Source organism: Ovis canadensis, chromosome 10, assembly GCF_042477335.2.
Source record: "Ovis canadensis isolate MfBH-ARS-UI-01 breed Bighorn chromosome 10, ARS-UI_OviCan_v2, whole genome shotgun sequence".
Taxonomy (NCBI): domain Eukaryota; kingdom Metazoa; phylum Chordata; class Mammalia; order Artiodactyla; family Bovidae; genus Ovis; species Ovis canadensis.
In genome coordinates, this window is record NC_091254.1 from 26,517,428 (window position 1) to 26,539,852 (window position 22,425).

A 22,425-nucleotide genomic window follows, 5' to 3' on the forward strand; every position below is an offset into this window, starting at 1 on the left:
CCGTCTAGTCAAGGCTATGGTTTTTCCAGTGGTCATGTATGGATGTGAGAGTTGGACTGTGAAGAAAGCTGAGTGCCAAAGTTCAGTTCAGTTTAGTCACTCAGTCATGCCCGACTCTTTGCGACCCCATGAATCGCAGCATGCCAGGCCTCCCTGTCCATCACCATCTCCCGGAGTTCACTCAGACTCACGTCCATCGAGTCAGTGATGCCATCCAGCTATCTCATCCTCGGTCGTCCCCTTCTCCTCCTGCCTCCAATCCCTCCCAGCATCAGAGTCTTTTCCAATGAGTCAACCCTTCTCATGAGGTGGCCAAAGTACTGGAGTTTCAGCTTTAGCATCATTCCTTCCAAAGAAATCCCAGGGCTGATCTCCTTCAGAATGGACTGGTTGGATCTCCTTGCAGTCCAAGGGACTCTCAAGAGTCTTCTCCAACACCACAGTTCAAAAGCATCAATTCTTCGGCACTCAGCTTTCTTCACAGTCCAACTCTCACATCCATACATGACTACTGGAACAACCATAGCCTTGACTAGACAGACCTTAGTCGGCAAAGTAATGTCTCTGCTTTTGAATATGCTATCTAGGTTGGTCATAACTTTTCTTCCAAGGAGTAAGTGTCTTTTAATTTCATGGCTACAGTCACCATCTGCAGTGATTTTGGAGCCCCCAAAAATAAAGTCTGACACTGTTTCCACTGTTTCCCCATCTATTTCCCATGAAGTGATGGGACCGGATGCCATGATCTTCGTTTTCTGAGTGTTGAGCTTTAAGCCAACTTTTTCACTCTCCTCTTGCACTTTCATCAAGAGGCTTTTGAGTTCCTCTTCACTTTCTGCCATAAGGGTGGTGCCATTTGCATGTCTGAGGTTGTTGATATTTTTCCCGGCAGTCTTGATTCCAGCTTGTGCTTCTTCCAGCCCAGCGTTTCTCATAATGTACTCTGCATAGAAGTTAAATAAGCAGGGTGACAATATACAGCCTTGACGGACTCCTTTTCCTATTTGGAACCAGTCTGTTGTTCCATGTCCAGTTCTAACTGTTGCTTCCTGACCTGCATACAGATTTCTCAAGAGGCAGGTCAGGTGGTCTGGTATTCCCATCTCTCTCAGAATTTTCCACAGTTTATTGTGATCCACACAGTCAAAGGCTTTGGCATAGTCAATAAAGCATTGCTGCTTTTGAACTGTGATGTTGGAAAAGACTCTTGAGAGTCCCTTGGACAGCAAGGAGATCCAACCAGTCCATTCTGAAGGAGATCAGCCATGGGATTTCTTTGGAAGGAATGATGCTAAAGCTGAAACTCTAATACTTTGGCCACCTCATGTGAAGAGTTGACTCGTTGGAAAAGACTCTGATGCTGGGAGGGATTGGAGGCAGGAGGAGAAGGGGATGACAGAGGATGAGATGGCTGGATGGCATCACTGACTCAATGGACGTGTCTGAGTGAACTCCGGGAGATGGTGATGGACAGGGAGGCCTGGGGTGCTGCGATTCATGGGGTCGCAAAGAGTCGGACACGACTGAGCAACTGAAATGAACTGAACTGAGGTTCATAAAAGGTGTTTACGACTGGTTGGTAACTTAGTCTCATCTTGGGATTTCTTTTAAAAGTGAGACTAGGGGATCTAGTTACCAGTTTGGGGGCTTCCCTGGTAACTCAGACAGTAAAGAATCTGTCTGCAATGCAGGAGACCCTGGCTCAATCCCTGGATCAGGAAGATCCCCTGGAGAAGGGAATGGGGCTACCCCCTCCAGAATTCTTACCTGGAGAATCCGATGGACAGATGAGATGGGAAGGGGCTACAGTCCACTGGGATCCCAAAGAGTCTGACCCGACTGAGCGACTAACACTTTCACTTTCTTTCACTTAAGGGATATTTTAGGATACATTTACTATTAACTCAAAAGGTACACTAATATCAGTTGTATAAATAGCAAATGTGAATGTCATTTACTTAAGCCTGTTGATTCACATTTTTCAAAAAGCGCCCTCAATTGTTTGCGTGCATGCATGCTTGCTCAGTCATGTCTGACTCTTTGTGATCCCATGGACTGTAGCCCGGCAGGCTTCCCTGTCCACGGAATTTTCCAGGCAAGGATACTGAAGCCGGTTGCCATTTCCTTCTCCATCTTTTTAAAAAAATTCTTTCTTTATTTATTTGACTGCTCTGGGTCCGAGTTGCAGCGGGATCTTTCAGTTGCAGTGTGTGTGTGTGTGTCTGTGTCTGTGTCTGTGTGGGTATGCACACATGCGCTCAGGCGTGGATCTCTTGATTGAGGCATGTAGGACCTAGTTCCCTGACCAGGGATGTATCCTCAGCCCGCTGCACTGGGAGGACAGAATCGTAGCCACTGGAGTATGAGGGCATTCCCTTTGCTCCCATTTTTCAAGTTTTTTAATCCTGTGAGTAGCCACTTGAATTGTATTGTAATGCGAGTGAACAATCCATCTGCTGAAAAATCTCTCTCAGTGGGACTTCCTTGGTGGTCTTGTGGGAATCCACCTAGCGATGCAGGGCATGCAGGTTCAATTCCTGGTCTGGGAAGATCCCACGTGCTATAGAGCAATGAAGCCCATGCGCCTCAACCAGAGAAGGCCCCGTGCTGAGGCCCCGTGCTGCTCCACTATGATGCACCTAAGACCTGATGAAGTCACATAAATCAATAAAGGAGGATTTAACTCTCGAAGTATATTTTATAATAAAAGAAGAAGTAAGTTCTTACAGTTCCAGATACTCTTGCCTTTTGCGGGATCACCCAGGAAAGGAAACACATTGTTTCAACGGGCAGTAAGTTTCCAGTTCCAACCACATGTCTTGTAATCAAGTCTTGGGAAAAAAATTATGTATTTGAGTTCAAAATTCACCATATTCAGTATATACTGTGAAGAGGAAAATTAGAAAATGCTTTAAATGCTCTCCTCTTAAACTTTGGCTTGTTCCTGCTGATTACTCACTATCTGAAAGTACATGATAGTTATATTTAGAAGGAAAGTGAGAAATTCAGTCAAGAATGTTTTCATACATCCATAAATATTTGGCATTATATAGATAATTTCTTGCATTTGCATACAAAACAAGTTTCTAAGCACTTTTGCATAATAGTGTTCTTTTAATAAGGTACCCCGATGCCTCTGAATTCCTAGACCAGGGCACCCTGGAAGAGAGAAGACTTATAAAGGATCTTTACTGAGGTTGGCACAGTGCACTTTGGATTTGCTCTTGACATGGCACTTTTCAAAATAGAATAACCCATATTTAGGGAATACACTAATATTAGACGTTGGTGTGTTTATCTTATTGGGGCCATAGGCCAGGCCGCAATCTTGTGGGCGGCAGAAGGGTTTCCTGTGAGTGCCATGGACATTCCCACCGTGAGTCCTGCGGGAGGGAGGTCTCCCTTGGGGTAGGACCTGCGGATGTGGAAGTGAAGCCTCAAGTATTCTCTCCTCTTGGGGTCGGTGGTCAGTTTAGCTAGAACAGGAGGCGAAGCGATGCTGAGACATGTTCAGATGACTTGCGGTGGCGATCTGAAGGCGCTGAGTTTTGTGGCAGACACAAGAACGTGGGCTTCTCAGAGAACCCTTCAAGAAAAACTCATCGTCCAGCTGTGAGGAGCAGGGTCAGGGACGGCCTGCAGCTGTTAACTCCAGGGTCCGGCTTCATGAAGATAAACTCTGCTCCGGGGCTCCCAGAAACTTCTTCAGATCTGTGTCTTGTCTGATAGCTCAGGTACTCAATCCCAGGGCCCCCCTTTGCTTCCCACAGGTCTTATTCCGTACTAAACTGCCTGCACGCACCACCCCACACTCCCATTTGCTTCCATAAGAACAGATAGAAGATCTTCCTAACAGACAGAAGATCTCCTTTAAAAGTCACAGACTGGTGTTCACCATGCTGCGGGCTCGGGGTGGAAGGAAGCCGTCCACCTCTCGGGAGGGTAGAAGAAGAGCCCCCAGGCAGCACGCTGATGCTTATGGCAGCAGTGGCATCCTGACAAAGAGGAATCAGGACCAGAGAAGCTGTTTCTGAGCTCACCCAGGAGGCCCTCGGAGCCCCTCAGAATCAGCGAGGGATGCCCTGAGGACCCTGGCTTCTGGTAACAAGCCCAGGGGCTACTTACTCCATCAGTGGTAGGTTGTAGTCCACCGAATCTGTACCACGAGAGCCCAAAAGACAGATAGATTTTGTTGTCCCCATTTTACAGATGGAAAAACTGAGTGACCATTCTAGGACCTAATTCTAGAATGTTTTTTCTAGAAAGTTAATCCTAGGAGTTGACTAAGTTTTCTTTTCTGTATTCCACAATAGCCCCAGGCTCACTACCTTTTCAAGGCACTGCAGCTATTGGGTCACTGTGAGTGAGTGAAAGTTGCTCAGTCGTGTTCAGCTCTTTGTGACCACACGGACTACACAGTCCATGGAATTCTCCAGGCCAGAATACTGGAGTGGGTAGCCTTTCCCTTCAGGGGATCTTCCCAACCCGGGGATGGAACCCAGGTCTCCCGTAATGCAGGTGGATTCTTTATAGCTGAGCTACCACTGTTTCCTATTAAATAAACAAGTCTGTTGTAGAAAGGCATTTCATGGGCCTGGAATAATTCAGGGCTTTACGTCTGGGAGTCAGACCTCCAAAGAGCTGCATGGCGGTACTTTTTCACTGTTAGACGGCTTTTGGTGTTACCAGGAAGCACATTTGTTTGTTTAAACAAGACTACGCTGTTTTAGAGGGAACGTGAAAGTGTGTTAGTAAAAAAAAAAAAAAAAAAAGTATACATTTTCCTGTAGCTTTCATTTCTGACTCTCATACATTGTATGACAGGGCTTTTTGCTGAAAAACGTCCATGAGCTAGTATTTTCTAATGTCTTAATTATTCAAAAGAAATTTAAAGTTAAAATCATTTTTCTAAACTTTCTGTGTGTGCTCCTCCTACCATGTGGGCTTCCCTCTTGGAATCAATATTTCCTTCAACAAATATTTTCTTACGTATAGATAACCCTTTATCTTTTTCCCTCTGATGAATTTGTTCCCAGTGGTTTGGACTCATTTTTAATTGCTTTTGCATCACAACATTCACTTTTCTCGATAACTTCTTTGTCTTACCGGTCCCTATTTTTGTTACTATTGTTGCATCTTAACATTTATGGTGAATCTCCTTTGGTTAAGCCCTGAAAATGGTCTGTACTCCCGGAGCTCATGCTCTCTTTTTGGTTTTTATTTTATTGTTTTTGGTGTTTTTTTTAAATGGTTTTCTTGTGGGTTTTTTTTTTTTTTTTTTGACCATGCTTGTAGGATCTTGGATCCCCAGCCAGGGATGAACCATGCCCCCAGGAGTGAAAGCACAGAGTCCCTAACCACTTGGCAACCACGGAATTCCTGTTTATTAAAGAAAATTATTGATATATTTATGCCTTCGTTCATTCATTTTTGGCTGTGCTGGGTCTTTGTCGCTGCACTCGGGCTTCGTCTTGCTGTGGAGCACAGGCGTCCCATGGTGGCGGCTTCTCTTGCTGCAGAGCGCAGGCTCCAGTCCCACAGGCTTCAGGAGCTGCAGCACCTTGGCTCAGTAGGTGTTGCTCTCAGGCTTCAGAGCGCAGGCTCAGTACTTGGGGTGCAGGGGCTTAGTGGTCCCAAGCCATGTGGAATCTTCCAGGACCAGGGATCAAACCCAGATCACACCTCTGAACTGGCAGGCGGATTCTTAACCACCGGACCACAAGGCAAGTCCAGAATTCCTGTTTTTTTAAAAGTTGTATCTTCTTTGCTTTCCTAGGTCCCTTTGGGATTTTTACTTTTCCTGCCCCTGCATCTTACACAAAAATGAAAATAAATTTAAAAGATTTGATTCTGTTTCGACCAGTCAACCCTTCCCATAGGAGAAATCTAGTAAAAATGATTAATTGTTCATCTGGTACAAATTCTCAGCTGCCTTGGGCAAGTTCTCAGTGGTTATTGCTAAACCTGCTTTATAGAAGTTAAAATAATTATCCTTGGATTTCTTTTTCATGCTCAATTTTCTCCTGGACTTTATTTCTGGGCTTTGTAACTTTTCCAAGGAAAATGAACAATGATTTTACTGAACTTTTTTGTGCTTCAAGCTCTTTATACTAAGCTCTGTGTCTAAAGGAATTTTTTTCTTTTATTTTCAGTACCACGGGCCAGGAAATATTTTAAGCACTGGTATCTAGAACTTTATTCTCTGGCCACTATGCTCTATGAACAATCTAGCAATTTTCTTCTACCTGTCATGACCACAGAGGGAAAGTAGAGTAATATTAATCTATGAACATATTTAGATCTGATCTCTACAGCTGAGAGGGGAAAAATGAACTTAAATGGGTAAGAATTATGTTTGTTTTTGTCCAAGTTATTTATTAACACATGACAGGAACTGCCATACTCTGAAATAATTCTCTATTACTTATAAAACATTGCTTTTCCAGGATGCTAAAACTTCTAAACTTTTAAAGTTTTGAACTGTATTTCTAGAATCATTTTTACGAAATGAGGTTTTTTTTCTAACAGCTGCTTTTTAATATAACTTTTGATAAAGTTTTCAAAATTCTCACACGTCTGAAGTGAAAAACGGAACTTTCATGTTAACTAATGTAATCTTTGATAATTTGACAATGCTTGCCTTAATAGAATCACAGAACTTACACTGGAGGAAAACCAAGAGATTATCTAGTGCACCTTTCCATAGAATGCTGAATTCTCTCCAACCACGTTGTTGAGATGCGTTCATTCAGTTTTTGCATGAATGCATCCACCGTAAAGAGCTCCTGCGGAAGCTCATTTTAGGTAAACACCTCTAAGATTAAAGAAGTCGTTTAATCTGGATCTCAGTCTGCTCTATTCCTTCCATCTTTGGCACCTGTTTTCCCTTTTGGAATACCTCACATCAGGTCTGCTTTTCATTCTCCATGGTAGCTCTTTATATATTTAAAAACTGAGACAAACATCGCCTTCTCATTCCCTTTTCCAGGTTAAATGCTGACATCTTCTTCAGTTGTACTTGGTGTTCGATTCTTTCTCCCCCTTACCTAATTCTTGAAGGATACTCTTGTGAATGGTATGCGAGGTTATACTCAATACTTTTTCTATTTAAAAAATTTATTTTTATTAAGATATATTTGACATACATTAATTTCCCTTGTAGCTCAGTTGGTAAAGAATTCACCTGCATTATGGGAGTCCTGGGTTCAATCCCTGGGTTGGGAAGATCCCCTGCAGAAGGAAATGGTGACCCACTCCAGTATCCTTGCCTGGAAAATCTCATGGACAGAGGAGCCTGGTGGGCTGCAGTCCATGGGGTCGCAAAGAGTCAGGCATGACTGAGCGACTAACATTTACACTTATATTAGTTTTAGGTGTACATTATGATTTAGTTTGCGTATATGTCGCAAACTGATCACCACAATCTGTCTAATTAGCGTCCATCACCACACATAGTTACGAATTGGTTTTTTCTTATGATAATCAGTTTTGTAATCTACTTAACAACTTTCAAATATACTGTACAGTATTATTAGCTATAGTCGCCATGCTGGGCTTTACGTCCCCATGACTTACTTACTTTATAATGGAAAGTCTGTACCTTGGACCACCTTCACACATTTTGCCCACCCACTTTCTCTCCCTCTGCTGGGTGCTGCTGCTGCTGCTAAGTCGCTTCAGTCGTGTCCGACTCTGTGCGACCCCATAGAAGGCAGCCCACCAGGCTCCCCCATCCCTGAGATTCTCTAGGCAAGAACACTGGAGCGGGTGCCACTTCTTTCTCCAATGCATGAAAGTGGAAAGTGAAAGTGAAGTCGCTCAGTTGTGTCCGACTCTTAGCAACCCCATGGACCGCAGCCCACCAGCCTCCTCCGTCCGTGGGATTTTCCAGGCAAGAGTGCTGGAGTGGGGTGCCATTGCCTCTCTCCCTCTAGCAACCACCAATTTGTTCTCTGTATCTAGGAGTCCAGTTTTGTTTTTAGCTTCCACATACAGGTGAGAACATATGATATTTGTCTTTCTCTGTCTGACGTCTCACTTAGCCTCATGTCCTCAAGATCTGTTAATGTTGTCTGTACAAAATGTCATTCTTTTTATGGTGGAATAATATTCCATCATGTGTGTGTGTATATACATACAAGTCTATAGATATATATATTTTCATTATTCATCTCAGTGCATACTTGGGTGGTCTCAGTGTCTCAACGATTATAAATAATACTGCAATGAACATGGGGCTGCATGTATCTTCAAGTCAGTGTTTTTGTTTCCTTCAGATAAATACCCAGAAGTGGAATTGCTGGATCATATCATAGTTCTATTTTGAGTTTGTTGAGGCGCTCCCATACTGTTTTCCATAGTGGCTGCACCAATTTACATTCCCACCAACAGTGCACACGAGTTCCCTCTCTCCACATCCTTACCAACGCTTCTTATTTCTTGTCCTTTTGACAATAGCCATTCTAAAAGGTCTCAAGTGCTATCTCATTGGCTTTGTTTGCATTTTCCTGGTGATTGATGATGTTGAGCATCTTGTCATACACCTGTAGGCAATCTGTGTATCTTCTTCGGAAAAATGTCTTTTCAGATCCTCTACTCATTTTTAAAACAGTTTTTGCTGTTGAGTTTTATGACTTCTTCATGTGTTTTGGATATTGATCTCTTATCAAATATATGATTTTCAAATATTTTCTCCCATTCCACACATTGCTTCTTCATTTTGTTGATGGTTTCTTTTGCTTTCATATGCACTTGTTTTAAAGGATATCTTCCACAAAGTGCAAAGGCAACCCACAGAAAAGGAGAATATATTTGCCAGTCGTATATCTGACCTGAGACTTGTTTCCAGAACATAGGAAGAACCTTTATAACTTAATGATTAAAACCAAATGAAAAATCCAATTTAAAAATAGGCAAAGGAGTTGAATGGGCTTCCCTAGTAGCCCAGACGGTACAGCATCTGCCTGCAATGCAGGAGACCCAGGTTTGATCCCTGGGTTGGGAAATCCCCTGGGGAAGCAAACGGCAACCCACTCCAGTATCCTTGTCTGGAAAATTCCCTGGACAAAGGAGCCTGGCAGACTACAGTCCATGGAGTCACAAAGAGTCATACACAACGGAGTGACTAACACACACACACAAAGGAATTGAATAGACATTTCTCCAGAGAAGACGTGTTAAAGTACAGTAAAGATATGAAAAAGTACTCAAGAAAATTAGTCATTAGGGAAATGTTAATCAAAATCAGAATGAAATACCGCTTCACACATGAATGGCTATAATAAAAAGGATAGCCATAACAAGTTGCAGCAAAGACATGATACACTTAAAACTTTCTTACATTGCTGATAGAGATGTAAAATGGTACAACCACTTTGGAAAACAGTTTGGCTGTGCCTCAAAAGTTGAAGAGGCCACCCTGAGCTGCTCCCAGGAGAGTGTAGAGAGAAGTGTGGCTCTTCTCGGTCTTTTTATTTAACAAGTCAAGTTCATCGTCCAAAACCTGGGATCATAGGTGAGTTCTAGAGACAGACGTCAGCTAAAAGAAAAAGAACGCTTTTATTTAGTGAACCAGAAGCAAGTCAAAAAGCTAGATTTCATTTTTATTTCAGGGGGGGATAAAAAAATAGTAAATTAATTGCCATTTCCCAGGCCACCTGCAATTCAGGAGACCCCAGTTTGATTCTTGGGCTGGGAAGATCCTCTGGAGAAGGGACAGGCTATCCACTCCAGTATTCTTGGGCTTCCCTTGTGGCTCAGCTGGTAAAGAATCTGCCTGCTGTGCGGGAGACTGGGTTCAGTCCCTGGGTTGGGAGGATCCCCTGGAGAAGGGAAAGGCTACCCACTCCAGTATTCTGGCCTGGAGAATTCCATGAGGTTTCAAAGAGCCGGACATGACAGAGCGACTTTCACTTCCCATTCTAAGTTCTCCACATTAGCCCCAGTTTCGCTCCCGTAGCAGAAAAACACTATAGGTGTTTTCAGAGAAATTAAAATCAAACAGAGTGGACCCTACACTCCTGGCCAGGCTGCTGTCTTAGCAGAGTTGGGAAACAATGTCAAATATGCAAGCATATGCGTCAACGAACAGAAACCAAGGCCGGAAGCCTCATGATGACCGAGTTCCTTTCTTCTTTTCTTCCTTCCTTCCACAAGGTGGTTAACATTGCCCAGCATACAACAGGGCTTCCCAGGTGGCTCAGTGGTAAAGCATCTGCCTGCCAACACAGGAGACGCAGAAAACATAGTTTTGATCCCTGGGTGGCGAAGATCCCCTGGAGAAGAAAATGGCAACCCACTCCAGTATTCTTGCCTGGGAAACCCCATGGACATAGGAACCTGGCAGTCCATGGGGTTGCAAAAGCGTTGGACATGACTTAGCAACTAAACAGCAAAGTACAATAGCACCATCAATTCAATGGACATGAGTCTGAGCAAACTTCGGGAGATAGTGGAGTACAGGGAAGCCTGCTGGGCTTTAGTCCATGTGGTCGCAAAAGCGTTGGACACGACTTTGCAACTGAACAGAACAGGAATGTACAAGACCAGAAGAAATGCCCTCCTTGCTTAGGAGTGAATCTTTTATTATCCTGACTCCCAGCCCCAATCCTCAACCATCCTCTCTTTCCATTTCCATCTCCAGAAGCCTCTTAAGAAGTCTGTTCGCACGGCTCCCTCTGAGGTGAGAATTAAGCTGTGTATTTTCAACTCTCCCTGTTCGTCTGGGGCGAGACTGAAGCCGAGAGCCTTGTGTGCTCACACCTCGCACACGAATGTGGACAGGCCCTCCTGTTCACTACCACTGCTTCCACGAGGGGACCTTCGGAGGCAGGATCGGGCAGTATTCCCATTGTACAGATAAGGGTCTTCACATGGCTAGCCTCTTCACGTATCACTGCCTTTTAGCGGCAAAGCGGCTTCTGTAACTCAATGAAGCCACGAGCCGTGCGGTGCAGAGCCACCCAAGACAGACAGGTCATAGTGGAGAGTTCTGGCAAAAGGTGATCCACTGGAGGAGGGAATGGCAAACCACCTCAGTATAATTGCCAAGAGAACCCGATGAACTGTATAAAAAGGCAACAAAGAAGCCTGGCGTGCTGCAGTCCACGGGGTCACGAAGAGTCGGACACGACTTGGCTACTGAACAACAACGGCAGCGTAGCAGTTAGGTGAAAAAGCCTGGTTTTCAACCCCAGTGTGTGTTTTTCCACAGCCTTGGCTGGAAATTAGCATGCTATTTCAGCTCTTCTGTGTTATAACGCTTTGAAATTTGGAAGACTGAACCAATATCTTTTTTTGTGGTTGAAATATGCATAACCTAAAATTTACCATTTTAATCATTGTTAAGTGCACGATTCAGCGTCATTAATTATACTCACAATGTTATACAAACATCATTACTATCCATTTGCAGAACGTTTTCATCTTCCCAAACAGGAAGTCTGTACCCATTAAACAATAACTTTTCATTCCCTGTCTCCCTAGCCCCTGGTAACCCCTGTTCTACTTTCTGTCTCTGTGGATTTGCCGCTTCTACGTACCTTGTATAAGCGGAATCATACAGTATTTCTCCTTCTGTTGGACCCATACAATTTTGGGAGTGAAAGAGTAAATGATTCCAGCCAAGTGAAGACCTTTGAAATATGTCTGGGCGTTCCTACCCTGCGCTCAGTGTTTAGCTTTCCCGATGCTCACTAGCCAAATGATCCTTACACTTGTGTGTATTTCAGTGGCCTTTGTGATCAGGATACCTGTTCGAATCTCCCTGCAGCCCTCACGCTCTGGCTTCTCATGCTCTGTTCAAGTGGCACCATATTCTGTACGCCCGACACAGATAAGGAAGCACTTTTCACAAAGTGCTGTATGAGACGTGTCTTTTATTTTCCTCACGACACCCTTACGAGGTAGATAGTCTAGTATTTTACACAATGAAACTAAGAATTCAAGACAGGATGTGAGTTACCCACGATATGATGGCTAACAAGTGCAAAGCCACGAGTCTAGTCTGTGGGGTTCTCTCAGTCTCTCTTTGCCCTTCTCCCAAATTCTGTCCCCCTTCTCTTTTTAAAAAAATATTTATTTGGCTGAGTTGGATCTTAGTTGCAGCATTCAGTGTCTTCATTTCCTCACTTTGGCACAGGGGACTTCTCTCTAGTTACGGCTCCTGGGCTTAGTTGGCCCTTGGCATGTGGGAGCTTAGCTCCCCAACCAGAGATGGAATCCATGCTCCCTTTATTGGAAGGCAGATTCTTAATCACTGAACCACCAGGGAAGCTCCTGTCCTCACCCTCTTTTTAAAAGTTCCACCATTGAGTAGGACAGAGGAATATTCAGGGATGCCCCGTGCGCGTGCATTGTGTGTGTGTGTGTGTCTGTGTGTATACACCTGTGCTCACTGGAAAGGAGGCAGAAACAAGACATTTCAGCGTTGCCTTCATTTAGTCGCCAAGTACGTGTTATTGAGTTTCTCCACTTAGGAATCTTGCCCGCTGCCTATCACTGTGCTACGATCTGTAAGAAATACAACACAGAGAACTATTCCAGCCACATGCACACTCTGTGTGTCCTTGTCTGCTCTCCTGCCCTGTTGAACCGGCTGGTGAACACAGACACTGTGAATAAAGTTCAGCGTGTCTTCTTCCTAAGCCTGCGGCCCCCACTAAGCAGCCGACTTCTTTTTTTTTCAACGAATTAATTTATTTTAATTAGAGGCTAATTACTTTACAGTATTGTAGTGGTTTTTGCCACACATTGACATGAATCAGCCATGAGGGTACATGTGTCCCCATCCTGAACCCCCCTTCCCACCTCCCTCCCCATCCCACCCCTCTGGGTCATCCCAGTGCACCGGCCCGGAGCACCCTGTCTCATGCATCGAACCTGGACTGGCCGTCTGTTTCACATATGATGATATACATGTTTCAATGCCATTCTCTCAAATCATCCCACCCTCGCCTTCTCCCAGAGAGTCCAAAAGCCTGTTCTTTGTATCTGTATCTCTTTTGCTGTCTCGCATATACAGTCATTGTTACCATCTTTCTAAATAATACCGTCTTTCTATATTAGTATACTGTATTGGTGTTTTTCTTTCTGGCTTACTTCACTCTGTATAATCGGCTCCAGTTTCATCCACCTCCGTAGAACTGCTTCAAATGTATTCTTTTTAATAGCTGGGTAATACTCCATTGTGTATATGTACCGCAGCTTCCTTATCCATTCGTCTGCTGATGGACATCTAGGTTGCTTCCATGTCCTGGCTATTGTAAACAGTGCTAAGCAGCCGACTTCTACATTCTACTCTCCTTGGCCTTACCTGGTTTCCTCATAAAAGGCCAGAATCAAAGATGTGGCCTAAGATAATACACACAGCCCAAGCCTTCTTCGGTAAGGGAGATAGCATAGAGAAAGGACACGGGATGACGGGTTTATAATCCTGGCATTCCTCCAGCCAAGTGCCATAGAGCTCTGCCCTGAGGAGGCCCTCCCCAAGGGGCTGAACGTGTGTGGCTTATAACTTCTGCACCTGCTATAATGTAAATTGCTTTAAGCTTCACAGCCTGTGGGTCTAATAGATAGGATTATGTTATTAGTACTAGCATGAACCTTTGAGTGAATGGACTTTTGTCCCATCCAGCTTACCCAGAGGAAGAGTTCCCCAGCACGTGGGCTCAGTAGTTGCGACCCCCAGGCTCAGAGCACAGGCTCAGTAGTTGTGGCCCGTGGCCTTAGCTGTTCTTTGGCATGTGGGATCTTCCCGGATCAGCAATCAAAACTGTGTCTCCTGCAACGTCAGGCAGAGTCTTCACCACTGAGCCACCAGGGCAGCCCTCCAGACAATATCTTATATGTCCCCACAGACACATTTTCTCTCTTCACTGGGTACCACCACCCAAGCACATCTGGGCAATCACCTGCTTGCTGAAGCATCAGTACCTCCCAAAGCAGCTGATGATACATCTGAGCTTTTAAGGCATCAGAGCATCTCAATGCTGTGTTCCAAAGCAGAGGAGAAAGTCTCTGATGTGGTACACCCTTAAAAAAGGGGATCCAAGCTTGTACTGTTGTTCAGTTGCCAAGTTGTGTCCAGCTTTTTGAAACCCCATGGACTGAAGCATGCTAGGCCTCCCTGTCCCTCACCATCTCCCACAGTTCGCCCAAATTCTTGTCCATTGAATCAGTGATGCGACCCAACCATCTCATTCTCTGTCGCCCTCTTCTCCTGCCCTCAATCTTTCCCAGCATCAGGGTCTTTTCCAATGAGTGGACTCTTCGCATCAGGTGGCCAAAGTATTGGAGGTTACATGGAGGTAAGAATCTCCTTTAGATTTTCCTTAATGGACACCCTCCTCCTAATCACCTAATATAAGTCCAGTGAGTTCTGGGTCAGGAAATGAATTGAAACATCAGTGTTTGATATTTAAGGTTGATAATGAATATCAGTGCTGTTTCCATAACACTCCCTGCTCCTCCAACAACCAAGGCTTTCTTACCTAGTCAGTCTTTTACAACGTCTAACATCTACTTTGGAGAAGGCAATGGCACCTCAATCCAGTACTCTTGTCTGGAGAATCCCATGGATGGAGGAGCCTGGTAGGCTACAGTCCATGGGGTCGCTAGGAGTCGGACACGACTGAGCGACTTCCCTTTCACTTTTCACTTTCATGCATTGGAGAAGGAAACGGCAACCCACTCCAGTGTTCTTACCTGGAGAATCCCAGGGATGGGGGAGCCTGGTGGGCTGCCGTCTATGGGGTCGCACAGAGTCGGACACGACTGAAGCGACTGAGCAGCAGCAGCATCTGCTTTCTACAGAGGAACTACAGATGAGTTCCTCCCAAGAGACCTTTCTGAGCTCAGGAGGCTGTGCTTCCAGAAGGCTCATCCCACGGTTTTGTCAGATCTGCTCAGCCTCAGCTGACCTTCAGTTCACCTCTCTCCGGATATATTATTGCCCCAGTGGTCCTTTCCTAGCCAAGGAAGAATACTGGTTCCGTTACAAAGGTGTCCCAGCTGCAGATGACATGCAGCCTGACTCACGGTAGCTTAAACAAGTGGGATTTCATTTGTGTCTCGTGACAAAACACTCAGGCCTGGCAGTCCAGGCCCTGGGCAGTGGCTCTAGGAGGCTCTCAGGAAGCCATTCTATCTCTCTGCCTTCTTGCCCTGCCATCCTTCAGGCACCAGCTTTTATTCTCAGGTTCCCTCATGAACTGGAGAAGGAAATGGCAACCCCTCTCAGTCTTCGTGCCTGGAAAATGCCATGGACAGAGGAGCCTGGTGGGCTATAGTCCATGGGGTCGCAAAGAGTCGGACACACCTGATCCATTAACCAATAAAGCACCCCCAGAACGCCTTTGGTCGCTGTGCTTCTCAGCCACAGGTCTGCATTGTATGCAGAGGAAGGTGGGGAGAAGGCAGAGCTGCAGAGTTGCCCTGAGCTCTCTTCCACCAGCGCTTCCTGCCTTCGCTGGTGTGTGCGTGTCTGCGTGTGCGCATCTGTGTGTGTGGTGGTTAGGTGGGAGGGTGGGGGAGGTGGTGTAAACTTTCCATTTGGTCCAAACTGAAAAAACAGCTTTCCCATCAGAAATAACAAGGACACCTACGGTGTGGGTGGATAGACATGCTCCTGGCAGCAGCTGCTCCAGCAGACTGAGGTCCGTTTAGGTCTTGCCCCGGCCCCTACATGTGCCACTCACTCCCGCCTCACCTGTCTTTGTGTAAATAATAGCATAGATCTGTCTCAAAACGCGTCTCGATCTGCTCAGGGTCAAACTCCTGGAAAGAGTTGAGTGGAGCCGCTTTTTCTTTGTTCTGGTATGTTCCTGGAGACCTGCAGACTTAAAAGGTACCCTTGCCAGTTATCGGCAACACTCCTCCTCTGGAGCGTGAGAATGATTTGAGGGGTAAAGTATTTCTGCTCAACTCCAGTATGAAGTTCTGAGCTCTGAAGAAAGAACAAAGCATGCATAATGGGACCCGATCTTGGAGGATTTAAAAAGTGGTATTTTCTTATACAGCGTGTGTGCTTAGTTGCTCAATCATGTCCAGCTCTTTGAGACCCCATGGGCTGCAGCCCACCAGGCTCCTCTGTCCATGGAATTCTCAAGGCAAGAATACTGGAGTGGGTATATTAAAGGTTATGGTGTGTGCTTAAAAGTTATATGATAAATAAGCTTGCTTAACTGTATTTATACCACTGCTTCCCCACTTTTTTGGATTAAAGAACCCTTTGAAACATAACAGCTATGAACATGTTATGGAACCAGAGTTCTATGGAAGACTCTTCGAGAAATGCTAATTTATTCTATTTCTTGTGCTAAACTCTAGCTATATTATCTAACCAAGCTTATCAGATTGAATTGTTAAGTGTGAAATATAAACAATTATGATGCTGTGTTAGCAGTTAGATGAGCTTCTAAGTAATTCCTTTCACCTTTTCTCTTTTAAATTTATTTATATGAACTCTTTTCATTTTGATAAGAAGACTATAATGTAATTTTTATTCATAAATAGCTTAATTAAGAAAAACAATGCTTTAGTTTTAATACACCAGCAGGTGCGTTCAGTTGTGTCTGACCCTTTGCGATCCCATGGACTGTAGCCCACCAGGCTCCCCTGTTCTTGGGATTTTCTTGGCAAGAATACTAGAATGAATTGCCATGCCCTCCTCCAGGGGATCTTCCTGACCCAGAGATCAGACTCCCGTCTCCTGCATCTCTTGTGTCGCAGACAGATTCTTTACCTCTGAGCCACCAAAGAAGCCCTCAATACATGGGAAAGCTTTTGAAATAAAGAACAGTTTGGTTTCTTAAAAAAAAAAAGAATACAAGTGTGTATATATTTAAGGAAAGGAAATAATATAATGAAAAAAGTTAAATTTAATAGTATATACTGAACAGACTATATTAAAGAGAATAATATTTTAAAAAGCATGTCACAACCAAATCAGAAGAAAAAAAAAAAACTAGAGTATGTATTGTGGCCACCAATGTGAACTGAAATCAGTAGTTTAGGCCTATAGCCAAGGGGGAAAAAAAAAAAGAAAAAACCATTGACTTGTAATTGCTGATGGTTTTCCACAAAGGTAAACAATTTTAAGGGGTCAAATAATTGAACAGAACCCAAGTTCAAATTATATGCTTCATTAAAGCTTGTGGTCAGTGACCAGAACATTCTCAAGTGCCTCAAGCCTGGACTAATGTATCGTGTACACACATTCTCATGCAGAGCCATGGTGATGAAACACCCAGCAGAGATAAGAGCCAAATATGGCTAGCCTCTCGATAACTCTGGACGAGCGGTGGAGGCTCAGCCTCAAAAGCCGCAGCATGGCCCCAAGGGTGTTGACAGATTGGGCACAAAATGGGGATGCCTTCTGTAGAGCCGTAAGCATTTTGCAGTCAACTGCTTATCATATTTAACTCCTAGAAGCCAGTTTCTCTGACCTCGGGGTGGAGAATCAGTAGCTTCAACAGCAGAATTAGAGCATTAGCCTAAGTGATTAATTAGAAAATAGACGCGAGCTCAGTCACTCAGTCGTGTCCTATTCTTGGCTACCCGTTGGACTGTAGACCGCCAGGCTCCTCTGTCCACGGGATTGTTTTAGGCAAGAATACTGGACTGGGTTGCCACTACCTTCTCCATTATTAGAAAATACATGACTCTGAGTCTCTGCCTCAGAAAGACACAAATGAGTGTTGAACATTACCATTATTTATACAATACTTTTATGTAATTATATATACATATATGCTGCTGCTACTGCTACTGCTGCTAAGTCACTTCAGTCGTGTCCAACTCTGTGCGACCCCATAGACGGCAAGCCCACCAGGCTCCCCCGTCCCTGGGATTCTCCAGGCAAGAACACTGGAGTGGGTTGCCATTTCCTTCTCCAATGCAGGAAAGTGAAAAGTGAAAGTGAAGTCGCTCAGTCATGTCCAACTCGTAGCGACCCCATGGACTGCAGCCTACCAGGCTCCTCTGCCCATGGGGTTTTCCAGGCAAGAGTACTGGAGTGGGTTGCCATTGCCTTCTCCATATACACATATATAATTCTATATAAACTTTTAATTGACTTTAAAAAAAAAGTATTTATTTGGCTACACCAGGTCTTAGTTGCGGCATGAGAACTCTTAGTTGCAACATGTGGGATCCAGTTCCCCAAACAGGGATTGAACCCCGGCCCCCAGGGTTAGGAGCATGGAGTCTTAGCCACAGGACCACCAGGGAAGTTCCCTTAATCGGCTTTAATGGGGAGTTTGGGCTTCCCTTGTGGCTCAGCTGGTAAAAGAATCCGCCTGCAATGTGGGAGACCTGGGTTCGATCCCTGAGTTGGGAAGATCCCCTGGAGAAGGGAAAAGCTACCTGCTCCAGTATTCTGGCCTGGAGAATTCCACAGACTGTATAGTCTGAGATCGCTAAGAGTTGGAAATGACTGAGCAACTGACTTTTAATGGAGAGTTTACATCTAAGTCTCCAGGGAAGAGTACCAAATTTTCCTTATTTTCATTTTCAGATCTGTTCATTAGTTGCAACAAAATGCTGGTGCTATTTTATTACTATTATAAAAGACAGAGGCTGTTATAGAAAATATGCAACCCAACGAGATGAAGGACTTTACTTCAAAACGTTTCTGAGTGTTATAAAGATAGGCATGGGAAACAGGGTGAGAGGAATTTCAGGTTGTGCAGTTATGTAATGACATCTTCTGAAAGAATGAAACCTCAAATGTTATGCTAATGCCTAACTTAAAATTTGCTTCAGGGGTAGAAAATTTAAAGTCTAATATTATATTGAAAATTTAGGAAAAAAGATTTTGGGAAAAAAAGAGATTCATCTACAATTTAGAAATAGACCATAAAATAGGAACTTTCCTAGAAGTGGAAAAATAATAGTTAACATTATAGGTTCAATAGCATTTATTTCTAGACAAGTCTTAATCATTCAGGTCTTGCCTGATTGGTATTTAGAACAAGGTGTATTTGATACCTAGACATGAACACGGAAGTAGGTGGAATTCAGAACCTTGATGTTTGTTTCTTTGTACGCTTATTTTAGAGGAAGAAGTCCTATTATATTAATAGATTGTCACTCTGTGAAGACTTGCCTATTGAAAACTGTTAGGGACCAAACGATGGTCTCTAGGACCTGAGTCATGTTTACCAAAAAGAGACAGGACATGCGCTCATCCTGCCTGGCCAATCATGTAACGCTAGCTACTCCTGTAACTGAGACCAAGAACTGCCTGTATATAAGCCGCCATACTCCTTTGTTCGGGGCGCTTGTCGGATTCCCTTGTGTGGGATGAGACTTGGGCCCTAGCGCGCTAGAGATAAACTCCCTTCTTGTTTTTGCATTACTGTGGTGGACCTGCTCTCTCGGTCGGTTTGGAGATACGGGCTCGGAGCATAACAAAAACAAGTCCTGGTGTTTGTGTTTTCTTTCTATATCACAGTCTAGTCAAGTGGTTGTTTAACAATGTGTACCGGCCAAATAAAATAACTTTACTAAAATAGTCCATATTCAAAGAACCATGCTCCTTTCCAGTATGTAGCCAGCATATGGCTAAATTTCAGCCTTCTTAAAAATCATGAAATTGAGTTGAGAAAAAATTTTCCATGAAAATCCTTTCGTTCTATGAAGATGCAGTGTGAATCTCCAGGGAAAGGTACTTACTAAGAAACTCTCACACATTTTTATCGATACAATCTCCCTTTTAAAAAAAAATGTCTCTAACACTGTGGTAAAACATGCACAGCATAAAACTTTCTGTTTTAGCCGTGTGTACAGTTCAGGGGCATTAAGTACATCCACAGTGTTGTGCAATCACCACCATTTATCCACCGAACACTTCATCTTGTAAAACTAAAGTGAGAGCGAGAGTTCAGTCGCTCAGTCGTGTCTGACTGTGACCCCGTGAACTGTAGCCCACCAGGCTCCTCCATCCATGGGATTCTCCATCCATGGGATTCTCCAAGCAAGAATATTGGTGTGGGTTGCCATTTCCTTCTCCAGAGGATCTTCCCTGACCCTGGGATCGAACCCAGGTCTCCCGCATTGTGGGCAGACGCTTTAACCTCTGAGCCACCAGGGGAGACCCCACATAAAACTAAAACTGTAGCCATTAACCAGCAAATTCCCATTCTCCCCTTCCCAGCCCCTGCAATCACCATTTTTGCTTTCTGTCTCTATGAATTTGACGAGTGTAGCTACCTCCTACACGTCAAGTCATGCTGTATTGGTCTTTTTGTGACTGGCTTATTTCACTTAGCACCAATGTCTTCAAGGTCTACTCATGTTGGAGCAAGTGTCTACAATCTCCCATTTTAGTAGCTGAAAAAATAGGCAGCCATAGTCATTTATTATTTTTCTGTGTATGTGTGCCTGGGTTAGTCACTCAGTCATGTCCTACTCTCTGTGACCCCATGGACTGTATGTAGCCCACCAGACACCTCTGTCCATGGGATTCTCCAGGCAAGATCTCCAGGGGATCTTCCCAACCCAGGGATCAAACCCAGGTCTCCTGCATTGCAGGCAGATTCTTTACCAGCTGAGCTACCAGGGAAGCCCCAGTTCTTTTTATATCTATGTAGTATTTCATATCAATTTCTTTCAAAGGGACTTCAGAAAGTTTGCCTGGGGTATTGTTTGAGTTCCGCTTTATGAGAAACCCAAAGGAACAGTGTTAGTGGTGATGGTGGGCTAAGTATACAATAAACAGGAATAGGCCTGTCAGAAGGAGGCAGTTTTCACTCTGGGTGAAGGATCATCTGCTCTACCCTTAAATTTTCTGAATCCACAGATTTGGATGAAGTCCCAGAATCAATATTTTTAAAAAGCCTTTAAAGAAAATACAAGAATGAGGAGAATACAAGTGCTTCTTTGTATTCCATTGCACTAGCTCTCCCTGGAACTTCCATCCAATGTCAGTTGCTGCATAGTTACACTCAAGCCATCCTCTTTGACAGCGTTTCAAAATTTGACTTGATCTCTTCTTTCTGAGGCAAAACACAGCTTTGCTGCAGTAAGAAACTTCATTTTATGAGGTTTTCTAGTGCTTTAATATCCAGTCTGCTTTCCTTTAGATGTCCATTGGGTGGTCAATATCCATTCAGACTGAAGTATCCAGGACTTCCTTGGCGGTACAGTGGATGAAAATCTGCCTGCTTACAGACGACATGAGTTCATACCTAGTCCCAGAAGATCCCACATGCCAAAGAGCATCTGGGCCCATGCGCCACAACTGCTAAGCCTGAACCCCAGAACCCACGACCTTCAGCCCCTGAATCCCATGCCTAGAGCCCGTGCGTTGCAATGAAGAGCAGCCCTGCTCGCTGCACCTAGCAAAAGCCAGCATGCAGCAGCGAAGACCCAGCACAGTCAAAAAGAAATAATGAAGAAATAATTTAAAAAAAACATCCAGAACTGTGGCTTGCTCAACGTCATTTCCCAAAATTCTGTGTTAGAATTCTAAGATGGCAGCTGAAATTAAGGTTACTAATCAGTTGAAAGTAAGATTATCCAGTTAGCCTAACCTAATCACTTAAGTCCTTTAAGAGCAATGAGTTTTTTCCTCCTAGTTGCAGAAGTATTCAAGGCAAGGGAGGGATCCACAGTGAGGGAGGTGGCGGTGGGGGGGGAGGTGGTCCCACGTGATAAGGACCTGGTAGTAGCCTCTAGGAGCTGCGAGTGGTCCCCAGCCAGAGCCAGCAAGAAAGCAAGGAGCTTATCCTACAACCTCAAGTCAAACAGATGCCAATGACCTGAAGGAACATGGAAACAGATCTTTCTCTCCAAGTGACATTACAGCCAGCTAACATCCTGATTTTAGTCTCAGGAGACCCCAAGTAAGGACTTACTTGAAACATGACAGGCTCCTAAAAAATAAATACTATGAGATGATAAACAGGTGTTACTTTAAGCCACTAAACTTGGGGTAGTTTGTTACAAAGCAGTAGATGCCTAATACACTGCCCCTTCTATTTTATGTTCCAAAAACACTTTTCTGCTTGCAAGTTCCTGAAACCAGCTTGCTCTCTTAAGCTTACATATTTCTGTCTGTAATATTGCCTTGCCTGAGGATCTCCTCTTATCTGGTCAGAATGGACAAACGCTACTCTCCACGCTCAAGACACGTCTCAGGCACAACTGCCACTAGAAAATGCCACTACCTTCCCCAGGAAGACTTACTGCATATGAGGCCCTTCTGACTATAGGAATTAGAGAGTGTGGTGGAAAACCCCACTGGCTCCAGTACAATTTCAAGATTTTGGGAAGAAAGGACTGTGAGGGCTGAATTTGAGAATAAATATTTAAAAACCTCATAAATATTTTTTATATTCCTTAAAATAACACAAGCAGTTCACCACATCTAATAATACCCATGATATTCTGCACATCATATTACCAATAATTGGCAGTCTTCTT

The 22,425-nt window shown here is 44.1% G+C and overlaps 1 long non-coding RNA gene across 1 annotated transcript; it reads left to right on the top strand.

The window, feature by feature from the left end:
* Window positions 1–3,324: 3,324 nt before the first annotated feature.
* Window positions 3,325–11,468, top strand: LOC138446850 (uncharacterized). The gene is made up of 2 exons (XR_011259574.1): window positions 3,325–3,734; window positions 10,156–11,468. It is a non-coding gene; the product is annotated as an uncharacterized lncRNA (long non-coding RNA).
* The last annotated feature ends 10,957 nt before the right edge of the window (window positions 11,469–22,425 follow it).